This window comes from Glycine max, chromosome 19 (genome assembly GCF_000004515.6).
Source record: "Glycine max cultivar Williams 82 chromosome 19, Glycine_max_v4.0, whole genome shotgun sequence".
NCBI lineage: Eukaryota > Viridiplantae > Streptophyta > Magnoliopsida > Fabales > Fabaceae > Glycine > Glycine max.
This window is the reverse complement of record NC_038255.2, coordinates 11,525,265-11,531,059: the sequence shown is the minus strand read 5'-3', so window position 1 is coordinate 11,531,059 and position 5,795 is coordinate 11,525,265. Positions and strand designations below refer to the sequence as shown.

At 33.1% G+C, this 5,795-nt stretch overlaps 1 long non-coding RNA gene across 1 annotated transcript; it reads right to left on the bottom strand.

Moving 5' to 3' along the window:
* Window positions 1-4,720: 4,720 nt before the first annotated feature.
* Window positions 4,721-5,577, bottom strand: LOC121174224 (uncharacterized). The gene is made up of 4 exons (XR_005890119.1): window positions 5,478-5,577; window positions 5,165-5,300; window positions 4,905-4,945; window positions 4,721-4,815 (listed from the first exon to the last, which is right to left on the bottom strand). It is a non-coding gene; the product is annotated as an uncharacterized lncRNA (long non-coding RNA).
* Window positions 5,578-5,795: the final 218 nt, after the last annotated feature.

The following is a 5,795-nucleotide window of genomic DNA, read 5'->3' as shown; positions in this document are numbered from 1 at the left end:
CAAGGTTGGAAGAGACCAGAAAAATATAAAACAAGATTATATATATAGTTTTGCAGTAATCTTTTTATATATTATATTATGTTACTTTATAAATGAATTGAAATTACATTCTTCTATAATGTCTCTATTTTATATGTCTAAATTAAAATGTGGTATGTGATTATAAAGAGTATTTTCTTAGTTTTTTTTCCCCGTGTTACATTTAAAATTCATGTTAATGAATTTGTGGCTCACTATTACAAATCAGCATGCATGTGATAGAGATTCTCAACCCTTTGTCCTTTCTTTTGGAAATACATTTCACACACTTTCTCTATAATTAGGCCAAAGGTATCTTTCTCTCTCGTATGTTACCACATCTTCAAGTTTCATCCAAAATTTCCAAATTTCTTTGTCTCCCTCACCTAGTAAACTATTCAAGCTCCATCCACCATCAGTTCGTGACTATCTTTGCAATTCAGCAGCAAAATTTTGCACTCACCATGAGTATTCTTGCTTCTTTCATCTATCTATTTTTCTACTCTGCTTTACTTGCACTCTCTCTCTACTCTCACCCACAGGTTTTACCACCGCAACCAGCGGGTACAATCGCTGGTCATAACCATTTTTCGTCACACCGGCATTGCTCAGTTTGTGCAGTTTCCAACTCTGAACAGTCAGAAACTTCTACCCCCTCTTAGTTTTTTTTTTTCATATCCTTTCCCACTGCACATTGGATATGCCCTCCATCCTCTCTTCACCAAATTTTCACGCTGCAACAGCGTGCTCCACCAGAGAGACTCTGAATTTGGGTCCAACACCGCATTGAAAGTCATCGTTGTGACTCACAATGCCCAGTGCGGCATCAATCTGTGAGCTGATGAGATACAGAGAAGAGAGAAAGGATATACGGGAACCGAGAATGTGATCACTAAGGAGAGAGAAATAGGATACATGAATTATGGTGGAGAGAAAATTGAGATTTTATTTTAATTAAATGTATAAAATTTCTTTAATACCCTGAAATAATTAATTTACATTAAAAAAAATAGATTTTTTGTCCTAAATATTTTGGTGTACAATACTAAGATTGTTTTCGTAATTATTTGTTATCTAAAAGTTTAAAAAATAAAAAATTAAAATAAAAGGTAAAATCTGATTTCAAGATTGAAAAAACTGTCACTTATTGATGCTTTCAAGAAAGGAATAACTTCAGATTCACTTTGGAGTGTTCTTTACTCATGAAACCATTCTACCTTGGAAGATACCCAGTTGTGTCCATTGTAGCTACAAAAAATGAACTCATCAGCATCTTCACGAGTATATCCTGATATGTTTGCATTGTGAAGGGAACATATGTTTTACACCCTACATGGCCTCAAAATGTTGAGGAATCTAAGCCCTTCTTCTGTACCGTCTGTTTTACAAATTCTAAACAAAATCTCACCTTGGCTGGTAGGTTCCCGAATCACATCTATTCCCACCATCATTGAATCTTGTTAACTTACATCATATCCTCTTCCTATGTTTTCGTAATTTCCATCTTGTTTTCTTTTTTCCTTGTCAACCTTCTTTGTTGTTTTGAATCTTTATTTGTTCCTATTAACCAGGTGGCATTGAAAAAACCTATATAACATCTTCAAAGTAACACTTGTCGTAACTTTGATGAATGATAAACTTGTGAGAAACACTTCAAAGTTCAACTTCTCTCTCTAATCTCCTTCAATTCCCACACCTCGCCCCCCCCTCCTCCCCCTCTCTCTCTGGTATTCTCTTCCTCCATTGAAGCTTTCTCTTTAAGCTTCTTATCCAAGTCACTCTCTTGGTGGTGAAGCTTCTCCTTCCATGACTTATTCTCTAGTGGATGACGTCTCCTCTAACCTCTTCTCCTTTATCTTTCGCTGCAATTCCATGGCTAAAAATCACCATTGAAGGACCTTATTGAAGCTCAAAGATCCAGCCTCCATAGAAGCTTCATAAGCAAGCTTCCAACAAGTGGTATCAGAGCACAAGAGCTTCAAGTAGGTGCTCCTTAAACCTCCACTAATTTTCAGCTTTACTTTCTCCTCCATTGTTGTTTCTTCGTTTCTCTCCATGTATCTCCTCACGTGTCTTGTGCTGAATGTTGTTAACATAATTTTTTAGAAGTTCCACCGATTAAGCTTGCTATAGAAGCTAGATTTGATTTTCTATGGTTCAAATTCCTTGTTCTTGTTCTTGACCCATGAATTGTGTTGAGTTTAGGTTCCTTTGAGTTTTATATTGTCAATTTTTTTGGCTGAAACCTAAACCATAAAATTCTTAGAAAAACATTAAAGTAGAAGAAAACCTCAAAAATCTAGAATGACATATTCACCTATTGTAGTTTTGTCATAAAAGTCATGTCTAGTCATGAAACTTGTCACGTAAGATTCCTTATGTTGTGTTGAATTTTATTTTTCTTGTTTCTTTGTCTAACTCATTTGTTCATGAGTCAAATCTTGCATGTTAATTAGTCCTTAACATGTTCATGCATAATTCTTAGAGAGTCTTTGATTGTGAACCTTTTCTTGAACTTTTAGGTTTCCTTATGATTGTGTCTATTGTGAATTTGAGTTTTGGTGATTGAATTGCTGGCTGAAATTTTGATCCTAAGTGAATGTTGAACTCCTAAAGTTGTGGTAAATAGGCCTAGTGAATTTAACATACATAGGAAAGTTGAAAGTAAACCAAAGGAAATCAATATACCATGCTTAAAAAAATTCAAAGTCTGAAATCGCTGGTGCTGGCAGCTTGAACATACGAACTTTTAAAAATTACTGGGAATTTGTCACTGTGAATTTTAAGCTGAACTTTTTACTGAATTTCCTTGGCATATAGACAAAAATTATATAAAAAGAACCAAGTGATTTGGATAAAATTAAAAAATAAGAAAAATCATACAAGTTGACAGGAAAAATAAAAAGAAGTGAGAATGGAAGTGTGCTTGTTGTTTTGGCTCAAAATTTGTTCCTTATGGAAAATTCATATAATAAGTAGAGGCCTAAATATGTTCTTGGTCCTTTTAAGTTTGTGTTTTTTGATATTTGGTCATTGTGTTCATTTTTCTAATTTTAGTCCTTATAATAAGTTTATGCTTTTCAAGTTTTGGTTCCTATAAGTTTTTTGCTCATTTTTAATCCTTGTAAGTTTATGTTTTTCAAAAATGAACAAAATATCTTACAGTAGGAACAAAAAAAGAGCACAATATCTTACAGAAACAAAAATTGAAAAAGAGCGAACAAGGACTAAAATTAGAAAAATGAACTTACAGGAACCAGAAAAACATTAATTTACAGGGACCAAAAGCATATTTAGGCCTAAAGTAGACTTGAGAATCTATTCAAAGAAGTTTAAACTATTTCTAGAAAGATGTTTTAAACTATTTATCTTTTAAAGAAGTTTTCAAAATTTTAATTTTTACTAAATAAGCCTCTTACTTTTTTGTTATTAGTCTTCTTTTACTTTTTAACTTTCTTTTTCAATATCCCTTGTATCTCTCACCTAAAACAATCGTATTTGAGTCAAATAGGATAAATATGAACAAGAATTCCTTTCTAAAATATTGACAAAATAATTTACTAGAAAATTAAATTATTGAGTGACTAACGAGGGGAAAGAAATTAAAGGACCGATATCATGATATTTTTAAATGTCTAGATATCAAATATAATAACCATAGGTATGTACGTAAGGGTCATAGCTTGTACACCATTGGTTTAACCAATAATCAGGATGTGCCACAAGCCTTAAAACAAGTAGAGCATTCAATGTGGTTTTTTTCCAAGCCTAATCTGGCTAACTCACAGATTTAATGAGTTTGGTCCATGGGTACATCAAGGCTATCGTGGAAGAGTGTAATATGTCTCCCATCATGGGAAAGGATATTGTGCCTGTCAGATAAATTAACTTCATTTAAATATCAACAACTACTTTTTTTTTTTGTTTTATCATGATGTCCCTGTCTTTTTCCATTATACACTCTTTCTTTTTGTCTTCCTTCATTCCCTGCTTATTTTCTTATTTTCTTGATGTCTATAATACCTCATGTGAATCACACCGGAACGAGAAAAATCCTGAGACTGTACAGGTATGAGAATATACAGTTAAGGATAACTTAAAAGAAATTAATTGATACAAATTATAGCATCAAGATGAATATACTTTTTGGTAGGCTATCGCCTAAGAAGTTCATAATTAAGCATGCTTGAATTATTCTGCTGCTACAAAATATGATTGCTAAGAAAGAGCAAAAGGACTAACATAAGTTCCACGTTGCATTGGAGATTGATATACTTATATTCCAATCAGACAAAGTTGATCCATTAACTGAAAGGGCATCGATCACCCTAAAAAAAGTTATAGAAGTACATCACTATTGTTTGACAAACAAACCGACTGGACAACGACAATTCCACATTTTCCTGTTATCATCACTCAGATAAAAGTAGAATTGATAGTTACGAAGAACAAATTTTCATCCTTTAACAAAGTATGTCATCTACAGAAAAAGCAGAGTAGTAAGACAAGAAAACATAACTCAAGTTTCTGCATCACTGCCATAAGAAAATTAGTCACCAAACTTTTTTTTTTTTACAGAAGTCACCAATCTTTTCATTAAATAGCAGTGCAGATTCTTTCCGTGCCTGGCCTACAAAAACTTGTGAAAAGTTTACAATGTCCTCCTCTCTTTGTTTTCTTGCACACCGAAAACTCTGAAGTAGGCAACTTGCAACTTTCCGGTACATCATTAAAGAAGACCATCATAAGCCAATCTTGTAAGCAATAATCAAACTGACAACTTTCCAAAGCCAGCTACTAAAGAGAAAAAAATAAAGAAATCATGCACTATTAAGCAAAACATAGAATTTAATAAAACTTAACTGGAGATTTGCAAGGGTTCTTACATAATTCTGATTGGTTATATAGTTCCACATGAATTTGTTTCCTGAGACAGACATAATGAAACAAAGGGTTAGTACTAGGATAAGTTTCCTCTATCTTAGAATCTAAAGTTTCATACCAATTCAAAGTTCCTAGATCAAACAACAATATGGTTTTTCTTTATGCGAGTTTGTGTGGAGACAATTATGAATGTATTGCAAACCACTCATAGTGTGCCTGTTAGAATGTCAAAGAGTATTTTCATCATTTAGTTATTCTTTACCTCATCCATCAAATGAGGCACTTCATTTGTTTCGGGAGATTCCAAAAGGATTTTATCTCAATAAAAATTGGAATGTCAAAATCCTGAGATTCAGGTACATCTAACATCCTTGGAGTTTCCACAATTTCAAGGCAACCTGAGGATTGAGAAGGGATTAGGGGAGTGCCAACAGCTTAAGGGAATTACGCATTTTCATTTTATTTTGAGAATAGGAGTTGAAGGTCAGAGGAAGAACATGGAGAAAAACAATGTTAGTAAAGATAGAAGAGCTTATAAACAAAAAGAAAAAGAAAGGTGATCAAATCAAACTTACATAGTGCACAGTAAGTAATGGGAGATTCTCTCTGCCTCTGTACACAGTGTGCAATAAGTAAAGTATGGTGGCATTCTGTTGGAAAGGGAAACGAACTATGTCTTTTGCATAGAATAAGATTACATTTACTATAAAAGTAAAATAGTGTATTACTCAAACAATAGAATAAGATTACATTTACTATAAAAGTAAAATAGTGAAACAATTCTAATATCTTTGTCTCTAAGCATAATTTCTTCCAGAGAAGCAGTATGAAGAAAATTACATAATCATTAAGCTTCTAAAGTCTAACCTAATAAAAGCATACCTGCCAGCATC